Raw genomic sequence first — 14,081 nt, 5'->3', positions numbered from 1 at the left:
GCCTTGGTGCAGGAGGCGGAGAGCAGGAACTGTACAAGCTTACAAAGGCAACGGAACATGATAATGGTGGAGAAAGTGAGGACTGCAGATGCTGGAGAGTCAGATTCAAAAAGGTTGGCACTGGAGGAGCACAGAGCTGAAAATGTGTTGCTGGAAAAGCGCAACAGGTCAGGCAGCATCCAAGGAGCAGGAGAATCGACGTTTCGGGCATGAGCCCTTCTTCAGGAATAGGCTGAAGAAGGGCTCATGCCCGAAACGTCGATTCTCCTGCTCCTTGGATGCTGCCTGACCTGCTTCACTTTTCAGCTCTGATCTCCAGCATCTGCAGTCCTCACTTTCTACTGGAGGAGCACAGCAGGTCAGGTAGCATCTGAGGAGCAGGATGGTCAATGTTTCAGGCATAAGCCCTTCATCAAGAATGTGATAAATGGTGGAGGTCACTATACAGCAAAGGAATAAAGTGCTGCGTGCAATTCAGTTGGCTCACTCAAATAGTTTAAAGATTATCCTTGACCTTTGAGAACTTTGGTGGAACATTATACAGAAGGACATTGATGGTATGCACATTGAAATGTTTGGTGAATTGGCAGGCCTGTTAGAAAGCCAGTGACCAATATCAAGGGTCCAGAGGAGACACAGAGCATTTAGCTTTGCACAATACTTGGAGCCCTCCCGAGTGGTGCAGTCAGCTCCATAATAACACTCATATATCCAACCATGATGCCACATAGGATGACCGATGTCTCATTTTCCAATGCATTACAAGCCATGGGTGCTCAGAGGAAGATTCATGCTATTAATTATTCATTATACCCAGGAATAGCTGTAAAATAAGCCTAAAAGTAGCATTTGTTTGAGCAAGATTAGAACTCAGTGGAAGTCCAGGGGAAGTTCAGTTTTGATGATGCTAGCTGTCAGTGAAAAGTTGAAATTAAGCCTGTAATTAAGTACTGGAGTGCTGCTTCTAGAATCCAGGGAAGGACTGACCTGGGGATGGAGGGTAGTCAACCAGAATTAGAGTGATTATTGAAGTAGCCCATGATGGATTTGTTTTTGAGATTGAGTTTCAAGGTCAGATTGGCAAAAGTGAAAAATTCTAATCCTTTGTTATTGTTAATGAGGGGTTTGATGATTCATTAACATCAAGAGGGATTGATGATAAATTTGTGGTATCTCATAGAGTCATAGAGATGTACAGTATGGAAACAGACCCTTCGGTTCAACTCGTCCATGCCGACCAGATATCCCAACCCAATCTAGTCTGACCTGCCAGCACCTGCCCCATTTCCCTCCAAACCCTTCCGATTCATATATCCATCCAGATGCCTTTTAAATGCTGCAATTCTACTAGCCTCCACCACTTCCTCTGGCAGATCATTCCATATATGTACCACCCTCTGTGTGAAAGCGTTGCCCCTTAGATCTCTTTTATATCTTTCCCCTCTCACCCTAAACCTATGCCCTCTAGTTCTGGACTCCCCCATCACAGGGTAAAGACCTTGTCTATTTATCCTATCCATGCCCCTCATAATTTTGTAAACCTTGATAAGGTCACCCCTCAGCCTCCGACGCTCAAGGGAAAACAGTCCCAGCCTGTTCAACCTCTCCCAATAGCTCAAACCCTTCAATCTTGGCAACATCCTTTTAAATCTTTTTTGAACCCTTTCAAGTTTCACAACATCTTTCCTATAGGAAGGAGACCAGAATTGCATGCAATATTCAACAGTGGTCTAACCAATGTCCTGTACAGCCGTAACATGACCTCCCAACTCCTGTACTCAATACTCTGACCAACAAAGGAAAGCATACCAAACATCTTTTTCACTATCCTATCTACCTGCAACTCCACTTTCAAGGAACTATGAACCTGCACTCCAAGGTCTCTTCGTTCAGCAACACTCCCTAGGACCTTACCATTAAGTGTATAAGTCCTGCTAAGATTTGCTTTCCCAAAATGCAGCACCTCACATTTATCTGAACTAAACTCCATCTGCCACTTCTCAGCCCATTGATCTGATCAAGATCCCTGTCTTGATTCCAGTTGCTATTTGATGTGCATTTTGGGCATTCAATCACAGTCTGTTCTGCTTTTTACCACGTTAATTCTGAACGTTAGGCATAAGTTTTACACATGTTGTAAATTGTTCTAAAATTATACAGCAGTGTTTATTGATTTTTGTTCAAAATAGTGGAATCATGTGGCATTTTCTCTTAGGCAACTTGATTTCACACTTGTCTAATTTCAAAGCTTCTTTTCCCTCAACAAATCATAATGAAATTTGAGTGGTCTTTGTCAGGAATGGCTCATTGAATTCCTTCAACTAAGATATTGAAATGTTTCTGTTTGAACTAGAGATTACTTACTCCAAAATGTAGGCACTTTAAGGAATTCAGGAACATTTTGATCAACTGGTCTAGTCTTTTTTTATTGTCTAATGTATGTGGGTGCTTTTGTCTAAATTTTGCCAGGGATTTTGGTAACCATCATTCTGCTGTTTCCTTTTTTTTGCCAATGTCCACAGGATTTATAGCAGTCTTGCTATGATAATGTTTCTCTGTATGGAGATTCAGAAATACATCTACTGTGTTTCTTAACTTTCAAGAGACAATCTGCCTGTGTGGTATTTAGCTGCAGTTTTGGTCTGACATACGTTTTTTTTATGCTGGAGTTGCATTCAGGGTTGTATACATGGCCCTGCAGGATCAGCAATGTAATTTGGAACCAATTCCTGCCTGAAGAGAGTCACAAATCAAGCACTCACTGTTTCTTCATTGATTTTGTTTCTGGGACCCTGGTATAAACATGATTTCTGCACTGCTTCAAGTTTTGACTGAGACACACTCCTGCGCTTTTCAAGTCTGCATCACTGGCTTGATTTTCAGGAAAGTCCCCATGGGTACTGACCACCGTGTTGTATTTCTTGTTTCGTACAGAACCAGATTAATTGGCATTTTTTTATCCAGTTCACTTAAAAATCTCAATCAGGTTTATTTATCAGCTCAGACTACAACTTACACTTACTGGTTAATTAGTATGCACTCTCTTCCTAGCATGCATCTGCTGGACTGGGCATTATAGTTGGTCTTGTGGTTTCATTCTGGTCCCTGGCTCATTAAGTTAGCCAGCTTTCAAAGTATAAATCTCTTAAAACAATTCCATGCAATTTAATAATTATAAATGTTTTTTGGAAAGAAAGGAAAAGAGATCGACTCACTGAAGATTTTCTAACTCTAATCTGCTCCTGTTGTCATGGTATTCATTTGGCTGGAACAGTTAAGCTTGTTCTGATCAATAGTAACCTTATGCACAGGGTTATGACAATGCTATAGAATTTTAGGGGAAACGTTTAAGTTCTGTTTTGTTGGAGATAGTCACCCATGTGCACATATTGGGCATGTTTGTTATTTACCACTTATCAGTCTGAATGTTGTCCAAATCTTGAGATATGCAGGCACAGGCCGCTTTATTGTCTGAGGGGTTGCAAGTAGAACTGAACACTGTGCAATCGTCAGTAAATATGCCTACTTCTGATCTTAAGATAGAAAGAATGATTGTTTGTATTGTAGTGGGAGAACTCATTTTCAACAATATGCTTTATTATCTTTTAAATCCACTGAAACAGACACAGTTTGACATTTCATCTGACAGTACCTCTGACAGACACACTCTTTGTACCACAGAAGCCTGAGAGCAGGGTTAAGCCTCTCACTCAAGTGTAGCAGCACTTTGAACAAAGACTGTGTAATTGGAGGACGGGCTAACTGAAGGGTGCGAAATCTGTCTCAGAAATTTAAGAAAATGTCCAAACTTATACATTAAGATCTTTATAAAAGCACTTTATAGGGATTGTCGATAAGTATTAACATGCTTGTACTTTTCTTTTTGAAGTAGCTTTATAAACCCATTCAACATGTTGTTTGAACTTGCTCTTATTGGTGGATCATGGTATTTACTTTGTTGTGGTATCTCTGCCTTAAATGAAATTCCTTGGTTGTGGAGAAAAACAGCTGTGTCTTCTGGATCACAAAAGATACTTGATTTAGAAAATTCTCCATGATGAAGCAATAATAGATCCATTTGCAATCTCACAACAGAAGCTGTGCTCACTGAAAGCTTGCTGCGTGGCTGTTGTGTATTTCCCAATAATTCCACAGGATATGCTGTCTGCTCACTGAAGCAGCTCAATAGGCATCACTGATTACAGTGCTTCTGATTCTTTAACCTCCCCAATCAATAACCTCTTGAAGCAAGAAGAAGGTCAGCTCTGAGACATTTTCAGTTCTCTTTTGTTGTCTGCACAGTTAATCGTTCATTTGCATTTCATTTATAACTTCATAAGAAGATAAAGAAAGCTTTGATTATATCTCAAAAGAAATGTAAAAAGCTGACATAAAGTCATTACATTGGGGACATGTGTTTTCTTTCAATATAACATTATTGGATCATCTATTTCTTTTGTATTTTATTAATAGAAATGTAATAATAAAAATGACTTGCATTAATTGGTGGTTTATCAGATTACTTTAATAAAATATATGCAAATGTATATGGTTAATTATCTGAGATTTTTATAGAGCAATCAGTCATCCAGCTACTCAGGAAGGCATAAGGAATAATCAGGTTAATTCTCGTATATGAAAAAAGATTGACACTTATGCCATACAACTAACTAAAGGGACAGTATGAAGACAAAAGCAAGATGCTGTAAATACTTGAAATCTGAAACAAAAAAACAAAATGATTACCAATATTCATCAGCATCAAAAGAGTAAGGAACAGAGTTAATGGTTTAGGCTATGGATCTTGACAACATCCCTGCAAAACAACTGATGACTTGTGCTCCACACATAACTACACCCATACCCAAGCAGTTTCAATACAGTTACAACACGGGCACCTACCTGATAAAAGTAGAAAGATACCAGCCACAAAAAGCAAGAACGATTCCAATCTGACCAATTACCACCCATGAACCTCCTCTCAACCATCAGCAAAGTGATGGAAGTTGTCATTAACAATGTTATTAAGCAGCATTTCCACAGCAACTGATGCTCAGTTATGTTTCCATCAGAGACGCTATGCTCCACACTTCCTCACAACCCTTGGACTGTACATTGACAAAACAAAATAATCTCAAGAGGAGACAAGAGAGTGACCGCTTTTGACGTTAAGATAGTATTCATCCAAGTACACTATCAAGGAACCTTAGCAAAATTGAAGTAAATGGAAATTAGGTGAAAACTTGAAGTCATAAGGCCTAGCACAAAGGATGATGGTTGTGATTGTCAAGTGTTAATTATCTTAGTCCAAGGACATTCCTGCAGGAGTTCCTCCGGTTGTGCTCGAGACTAACATCTTCAAGTTGCTTTAACAGTGGGGATTTGTGTTGATGATTGCACAGAGTTTGTTATCACTTTTAAAACTTAAGAAACAGTCCATGTCAATATACAGTAAGAGCTGGATAATACCCAGGCATAGCCTGATAAGTGGCAATAACATTCACACCACACAAGTGCATGCTAATGACAACTTCCAAAAAAAGAGAAACTAAAACTAACTCCCTTAAGTTTCAAAAGACACTGCCGAATTACAGATTATTAGCATCTTAGTATGTTGCCATTGACCAGAAACTGAAGTGGACCAATTGTATAAATATCATGGCTACAAGAACAGGTTAGAGTAGTTGCTGGGGTGAGCAACTCACTCCCCAAAGCCTGACTGTCATTTACAAAGCACAAGTCATGAGTGCAATGAGCACACTTTGTTTGCCTGGATGAATATGCCTCCACAGACACTCAGGAAACTCAACATAGAGTCATAGAGTCATAGAGATGTACAGCATGGAAACAGACCCTTCGGTCCAACCTGTCCATGCCGACCAGATATCCCAACCCAATCTAGTCCCACCTGCCAACGCTGGGTCCATATCCCTCCAAACCCTTCCTATTCATATACCCATCCAAATGCCTTTTAAATGTTGCAATTGTACCAGCCTCCACCAAATCCTCTGGCAGCTCATTTCATATATGTACCACTCTCTGAGTGAAAACGTTGCCCCTTAGGTCTCTTTTATATCTTTCACCTCTCACCCTAAACCTATGCCCTCTAGTTCTGGACTCCCCGAACCCAGGGAAAAGACTTTGCCTATTTATCCTATCCATGCCCCTCATAATTTTGTAGACCTCAATAAGGTCACCCCTCAGCCTCCAACGCTCAAGGCAAAACAGCCCCAGCCTGTTCAACCTCTCCCTGTAGCTCAGATCCTCCAACCCTGGCAACATCCTTGTAAATCTTTTCTGAACCCTTTCAAGTTTCACAACATCTTTCTGATAGGAAGGAGACCAGAATTGCATGCAATATTCCAACAGTGGCCTAACCAATGTCCTGTACAGCCGCAACATGACCTCCCAGCTCCTGTACTCAATACTCTGACCAATAAAGGAAAGCATACCAAATGCCTTCTTCACTATCCTATCTACCTGCGACTCCACTTTCAAGGAACTATGAACCTGCACTCCAAGGTCTCTTTGTTCAGCAACACTCCCTAGGACCTTACCATTAAGTGTATAAGTCCTGTTAAGATTTGCTTTCTTAAAATGCAGCACCTCGCATTTATCTGAATTAAACTCCAACTGCCACTTCTCAGCCCATTGGCCCATCTGGTCCAGATCCTGTTGTAATCTGAGGAAACCGTCTTCGCTGTCGACTGCACCTCCAATTTTGGTGTCGTCTGCAAACTTACTAACTGTACCTAACATCATCAGATCAAAAGAGCTCACTCATTTGGCACTGCATCCATCACATTAAACACTCACTCTCACCTTCTACAAGGTTTCTACACCAGTACATTCCTAACCCATAGCCTCTATCATGTAGGAAAAGGACAGCAAGTGGATGGGAACTGTTCCCATCTGCAAGTTCCCCTGTGAAACACACATAATCTTGTTTGGGGACGATACATTTGTTCCTTAACTGTTGACGGATCAAACTCTTGTTTTATCTTCCAAATTGCGTTATGGTGTTTTTGCACCAAATAAACTGTATGGGTTCAAGAAGTTGGATCTCCATCACCTTCTCAAAGACAATTAGCTATGGGCAACAAATTGCTTGTAAGCAATTTCCAAATCCCATGAAACAATAAAAAGAGCAATAATATTTGATCATTATGTGAGGTGATCAACTTGAAATGTTGGAGTTGCCTTTAACCTAGCAGGCTAATTGGGATTGGGTGGGATGTTGGATGCATTCTGTCTAATAGTAAATATTTATTGCAGATATTTGGGCAGTTGCTGCTTTATTAAGGGGTATATAGTTGGTTTTGAGAGCCCATTTGTCTGATAACTGCAATACTGAGGCAGTAGGAGATATGCTGAGTGGAAAGATTGCAAAACATCAGAAACCTGGAAGCAAGTGTCATTTATTGGTCAGTGGTTTTTAACCCAGCCATATGTTGCCTTAATATTTCCAGAGTTCCTGACCAAGAAACACATACTGGATTGGTGATGACCCACATGATGTCATTTCAACTCTACAGATGTAATTTGATAAAGTTTGAGATGAATAGCATAATGGAGGGAGCTATCAGAATGGAATCTTGACATTTAAAGACTCTGCCTTGTTCAGCAACACCTTCTTGAGTGTGCTTCAGATGACAATGAGGTTGTTCAAGGACATAGACTCCCTTGATAGAGGGTGGAGGAAGTTGATTAAAGAGGAGTAGGTCATGGTTGACCATGTCAGCAGCAACATGCTCATGGATTCAAAACCAAAGATGGGTTAATAACGTAACAGGGTGGAAAAGGGTGTGTAATGACATAATTATCAACATACTGATGTGTGCCCCTCCTCAACCCCCTCAACCTGCCAGCTGAAATGTACTCTAATACATTGGACATCATACTAGTACATCACACATTGTGCACATGTCCATCCCTCTTTGTTAATGCACTTCCCTACTTGCCCTTATCATCACTGATACTCAGATGTTTATGAAGTATCATATCACTCCCTCATAGTCATCTTAACAATAGCTCTGCATCTATTCATTAAACATATTCCAAAATTCTTGCTCATTGTTCTCACAGAGGAGAGTACAGAACTCTGGAGGAAGTCAGAGAACTAAAGATGTTCCTCAATATCTCTCAATAGGCATCCAAATTGGAGAGGTACAGGAACTCAGGAAAGTTGCATCATGCTTGGCCATCATAGATGGGAAGATGGGAACCTTATAATTACCTACTGACAGAACTAAATAACACCCAGCCACATGGCATACAGTGCTCAATCATGTTATGTTGACTTGATATTTACAGCCAACAAAATGTGACGATGTATGAAGGATCAATTAAAATATTATTACTGTGACCATCTAAGTCATGAATTCAATCTACTTCAGGGCCTTCAAGTGCTACACAGAAACTATTTAGAAATAAGTTTTGAAGAGTGCGCACTTTCACCTGATTCAGGCAGACTAGCTCAGACACTCACTTTTCCATGGGACTAGTAAAGCAGATGGTTGCGTTTTCTCCCGGTGACACACACATCACAATAGCACAGGAACAGACAGTGGAAAGGCAGGGATAGTTGTGCTGAGTCCACATCTGAGGCTGCAGGACACTCAGAGCTTTGCTTATCTGGGCACAGATGCCATACTGGGGACTGTCAAACATAAGGATACATCTGGTGCAGCAGCAACAACAGCAGGGAATGTTGGCAAGTGTTTCAGAAGTACTGTACACACTCACTGAGAGATTGGAGAAGCATGAGTGCCCACTTGCATGGATCATCCAATGTGGTAACTAAATAAGTGCAGGTTGCTTTAAAAAATGGCTTGTATTTTATGAATTCCAGCTAAATGGTATGAATGGTTGATTGATTTTTTTCCTATCTCAGCTCTATCTTTACTCTCCTTTTCCAGTTTCTGCCCCCATACTATTATTCTCCCAACCACCTCCTTTGCTTTGACATTTTCCAGTTTCATTTTTGCTATGAACTTCCAATCTCCATACACGTCCATCATCACCAGGATAACCTAAGGATTCACATTTATTCACTGAATAAGGACCCAAACAATTGTGTCTACCACCACTCGCCTTTCTGGTTGAAATTGTCTGTGTCTGCGTGGAGTTCCTCCGGATGCTCTGGTTTCCTCCCACAGTCCAAAGATGTGCAGGTCAGGTGAATTGGCCATGCTAAATTGGAAATGGGTCTGGGTTGGCTACTCTTTGGAGGGTCACTGTGGACTTGTTGGGCTGAAGGGCCTGTTTCCACACTGTAGAGAATCTAATCTAATCTAATCAAAAGTAAATTGAGTTGCCTCTTGTTTAGCTCTAGTTGTTTCCTTCATATGAGAAGTGTTGCCATGGGAATTTATATGGTTTCCAGACATACCTGCCACATTTTGGGATATGTGGCATGATCTTTCCAATCCTTTCAGGCTCTATACAGACCCTTTGTTGTATATGGGTCTGAAATGGTTCATACATAATTAATTGCCAGAAGGATCACACTCTGATGTCAGAGTCCACCTTCTCAAAAGGTAATTAATGATGGTCAAAAAAAAATTGGCCTATCCAGCAATGCCCACATCCCAAACTGCAACAGGCTTCCCAGCTCTGATGGCCAGGCATGCTGCAGCTTTCCTGAGTTCCTGTTCCTGTTCCTCTCCAATGTAGGTGTCTATTGAGAGATATTGAGGAACATCTTTAATTCTCTGACCTTCTCTAGTGTTCTGTACTCTGCTCTGTAAGAACAATGCACGAGAATTTTGTAGCCAATAACAAGAGAAGGCATTTTTCCTGATCTACATCTTCACCTAAATTCTTTCAGTACATCCTTCTTATCATTTACAATTAGATATGAACATTAAACACTAGTATTTCAGTTAATTTCCACAATCTCCCGCCATAGGTATCATGTGCTTGAGGACTAATCTCCCACAACATTCCTGGCTCCCTTGGAGGACCTGTCTGATGTGCATTTGTCATTTCTTTGCATCGCTAATGCATTTGTGGACTGGAAAGACATCTTCTGACAACAGCGAGTCTTTAGACTGTGACCCATGTAAAGACTTGCATGTAGCACCAGTAAAGGCCAACCAAGGGAAAACTGGTCCACGGGAGAAGATTCCGGGACTTGGAGCAAAGTAGTTAGACTGTGTCAATGTTTTTGAGCTCTGAGCTATTTCAACTCATTACCATGTTCAATTTTAAATTTGGCTAAGACACTGTGTCTCTGAAAGAGCTCTATGATCTGATCTTGTTGATTTGGTCTGAAAAATCAATCCATTCCTTTTATAACTTGCTTAGGGTTTCTCTTGCAACCTTTAGCTGTCATTCAAATTCTGAATGGAGAATATTAATGTGATTTACTTTGGACTTAAGGACCTCTTCCCTCTGTATAATTTCTTAAAAACTAATTAAAGTTGTTGTACTGTTTGATGAGCCTTTACTGAGGACTGACATTTTTTCTAAACATGCCAAGTTGGCATTGACGTTCTTTGTGCATGATTGCAAAGATTTGTTGAATATAATTGGCTTCTACCAGCACGGGGGGTGGCAGCATCCAACTTGACTGAAGTTGCACCGGTCTTGAATTTGCTTTGAAATCCTGAGGCCTCTTCCTTGAATGAGTGAATTTGTTTTTTCTAACTTCATGTATTTAAGAATCTGTGTTTACTTCAGTGGCTGTAGACATTTTGAAAGCTTCAGTTGTTTTCATTATTGATTAAACGAGCATATGGTTACTTTCTTGGTTCCCAGCAGTTATCTGATTATCCATTTTGGAAGGTCCTTCTCGCTGAATTGGGCAGCTGCCTGCATCTGTTGCACCTCTCCATCTCCATTTCCAGCGACCGACTCAACACGGACATCTACTTCAAACCCACTGACTCCCACAGCTACCTGGGTGACACCTCTTTCCATTCCCCACCTCCTGCAAAAACGTGATCCCTAACTCCCAATTCCTCTGCCTCTTCCATATCTGCTTCCAAGAGGAGCAATTCCTCTCTAGGACAAACAGATGGCGTACTTCAAGGACCGGAATTTCCCCTCCCACGTGGTCAACAATGCCCTCCAGAGCGTCTCCACTTCCCGCACGTCTACCCTTGAACCCGATCCCTCCAACTATAACAAGGATAGAACCCTTGGTCTTCACCTTCCACCCACCACCAATCCCCAGATATGTTGCATCATCCTTTGCTGTTTCCGTCACATATAGTCAGACCCCACCACCAGAGCTATATTTCCTTCCCAATCCCTATCAGCATTCCACAGAGATCATTCCTTCCATGACTTCTTCATTAGGTCCATGGTCCCAACCAACTCACCCTCGTCTCCTGGCACCTTCCCGTGCCACCGGAAGAGGTGTAAAATCTGTGCCCACACCTCTCCCCTCATCTCCATTGTGAAGTCCCAAAGGATCCTTCCACATTCGCCAGAGATTTTCCTGCCCATCCAGACACTCACCTACTGTGTCCATTGCTCTCAATGTGGTCTCCTCTACACTGGGCAGAAAGGGCACCAAATTGATGAATGTTGTGGCCGAGCACTTCAACTCCCCTCCCACTCCACCAAGAGCATGCAAGTCCTGCGCCTTCTCCACCACGAAATCCAACCCTGGAGGAGGAACGCCTCATCTTCCACCTTAGGACCGTCCAACCACATGGCATCAATATTGATTTCACCAGTTCCCTCATCCCCCGTCCCCCCACCTTATCCCAGATCCAACCCTCCAACTCAGCATCGCCCTCTTGAACAATCCTACGTGTCCATCTTCCTCCCCACCTATCCGCTCCACCCTCCACTCTGACCTATCATGATCACCCCTAGCCTGCATCTATCTAACGCCTTCCCAGCTACCTTCCCCTCAACCCCAACACTCCCGTCTATTTATCTCTCAGCCCCCTTCACCCCCACCCCCACCCACATTCCTAATGAAGTGCTTATGCCGGAAATGTCGATTCCCCTACTCCTCGGATGCTGCCTGACCTGCTGTGCTTTACCAGTGCTGCACTTTTCGAAACTGTTGGACATGTTCTGTGCAATAAGTAGACAAATTTGTTTCTTCTTTATCTTCTTCAAGATAGAACTGATTTTCCTAAAAAGAAAAGAAAAAGCTTTTCAGGAATGATGTTCCCTGAATGCCAAACTACAGGACCATGTCGAGTTTCAGACTCAATCCTGCTCCTCTGCTTCCCCTACTTCAGCAGTCTCCATAGACTCTTCTGAAATGTATTTACTTGTGTATGCTCTTGCTGCAACCTAACATCATCGCTTCCCAGCAATAGAGATTTATTAAATCATGTGCAGCTTTGTGTGCTGAGAATTAGCCCTTGAGTGCTATACTACCTTCATCCAAAGGCTGTGAATAAAAGCTCCCTTCTATCTTTTGATCTGTAGTTTTTGTGGATTGATTTTACCATAGCACATAATTGAAGATATGCTTGCACCTTTATGGAGATTGTCTCATTCATGAATGTGCAAGTTATATGCAGAACGGCATGATGTTCTCAGCATAAAGACCAACAATGCACTGATGAAAGTTCCATCACCACCCACATACACTTTGTCCGGATGCATAATTATTCATGTAAAACTTCACATATCCTGTTTCTCCAATTTCTCAGTTGCAGAATCAAATTAATTTCAAGGCATGTCTTTTTACAACTAAGAATACTTCACTGATTGCAATTTTAGAGTTTACAAGATGAGAATGAAAGCTGCTGGCAGGGCCTAATCATATTTCTTCATCAAGTGGTTAATACAACTGAATGGCTTGCTAGGCCAATTCAGAGAGCAAATGAGAGTAAGCAACACTGATGTGGGTTTAGAGTCATATGTAGGCTAGGCCAGGTGAGGATGGCAGATTTCCTTCCCTGAAGGACATTCGTGAACCGATGGACTTCTCTGACAATCATTTCATGGTCATCAATAGATTCTTAATTCATCAGTAGATTCTGCCCTATTGGGATTCAAACCCAGATCTCCAGAACATCAGAGTCAAGAGTGTGGTGCTGGAAAAGCACAGCAGGTCTGGCAGCATCCGAGGATCAGGAAAATCGATGTTTCAGGCAAAAGCCCTTCATCAGGAATCTCCAGAACATCAGCCGAGTTTCTGGATTAATAGTCTAGTGATAATACAGTACCACTAGAGCAGTATCTCCCTGAAGTAAATGGTCTGTTTACATTTCATCAATATGGAAGCAAAAAATTCTTCCCGTTGATCTTCTGTCTATGTGTATGAATTTCAAAATAAAAATAACAGGAAGATGAACTAGAAATAATTAATGTATGCATGGTGAAAGACACGTTAAAGACTGAGCTGTCCAGAATAAAATTGGATATAATGGCAGCCTGGGTGATCTGGGGAGCATTTATTTGTTAAGCACGTGGTCAATAATGCTCTGTACCTCTGAAAAGCTAATCAGAACGGCAATCCTGAGAGACCTTTCCTCTGACTAACATCAGGAAATTTTACATTGTTGGCCTTAAAATCAGGTGATCCGTCACTGGTCACATGATTGTGTGCCACCAACCTTTATGATTCTGAAAATATCACTGGAATGATCTAAAGACAATCAGATTGTGGGGGTAATGACTTTGACACTCACTGTTAATGTTTAACATCAGGTCCAGTTGACAGCAAACCTTGGTCAAGTAGGCAGCAAGTGTCTTCCACCATGCTGATAAGGAGGATGCGCAGAGTTTACATTAAGACACCCGAACTGGCTTAGATGCATCCAAAGATGAGGAAGAGAAAGTGGAAGTTGCAGAGGCATGACCCCAAGTTCCAACCTTCATTAGATTGATAGATTCTTGTTGTCTCAGGGAATTAAGGGCTATGGGGAGAATGCGGGTAAGTGGAGTTGAAGTGCCCAGCAGCCATGATTGAATGGCGGAGTGGACTCGATGGGCCGAATGGCCTTACTTCCACTCCTATGTCTTATGGTCTTATGGTCTTAGAGTCAGGGCTAGCAGCAGGAGAATGAAGAGTTGCAAATGTCCTTTTCAATGAAGGATGTAAACATAAGTCCAGCAACTACAGTCTATTTAGCTTAACCTTGGAGGTGGACCAAGCTTTT

The sequence above is a fragment of the Chiloscyllium punctatum genome, chromosome 25 (genome assembly GCF_047496795.1).
Source record: "Chiloscyllium punctatum isolate Juve2018m chromosome 25, sChiPun1.3, whole genome shotgun sequence".
NCBI lineage: Eukaryota > Metazoa > Chordata > Chondrichthyes > Orectolobiformes > Hemiscylliidae > Chiloscyllium > Chiloscyllium punctatum.
Note: the sequence above shows the minus strand (reverse complement) of the source record.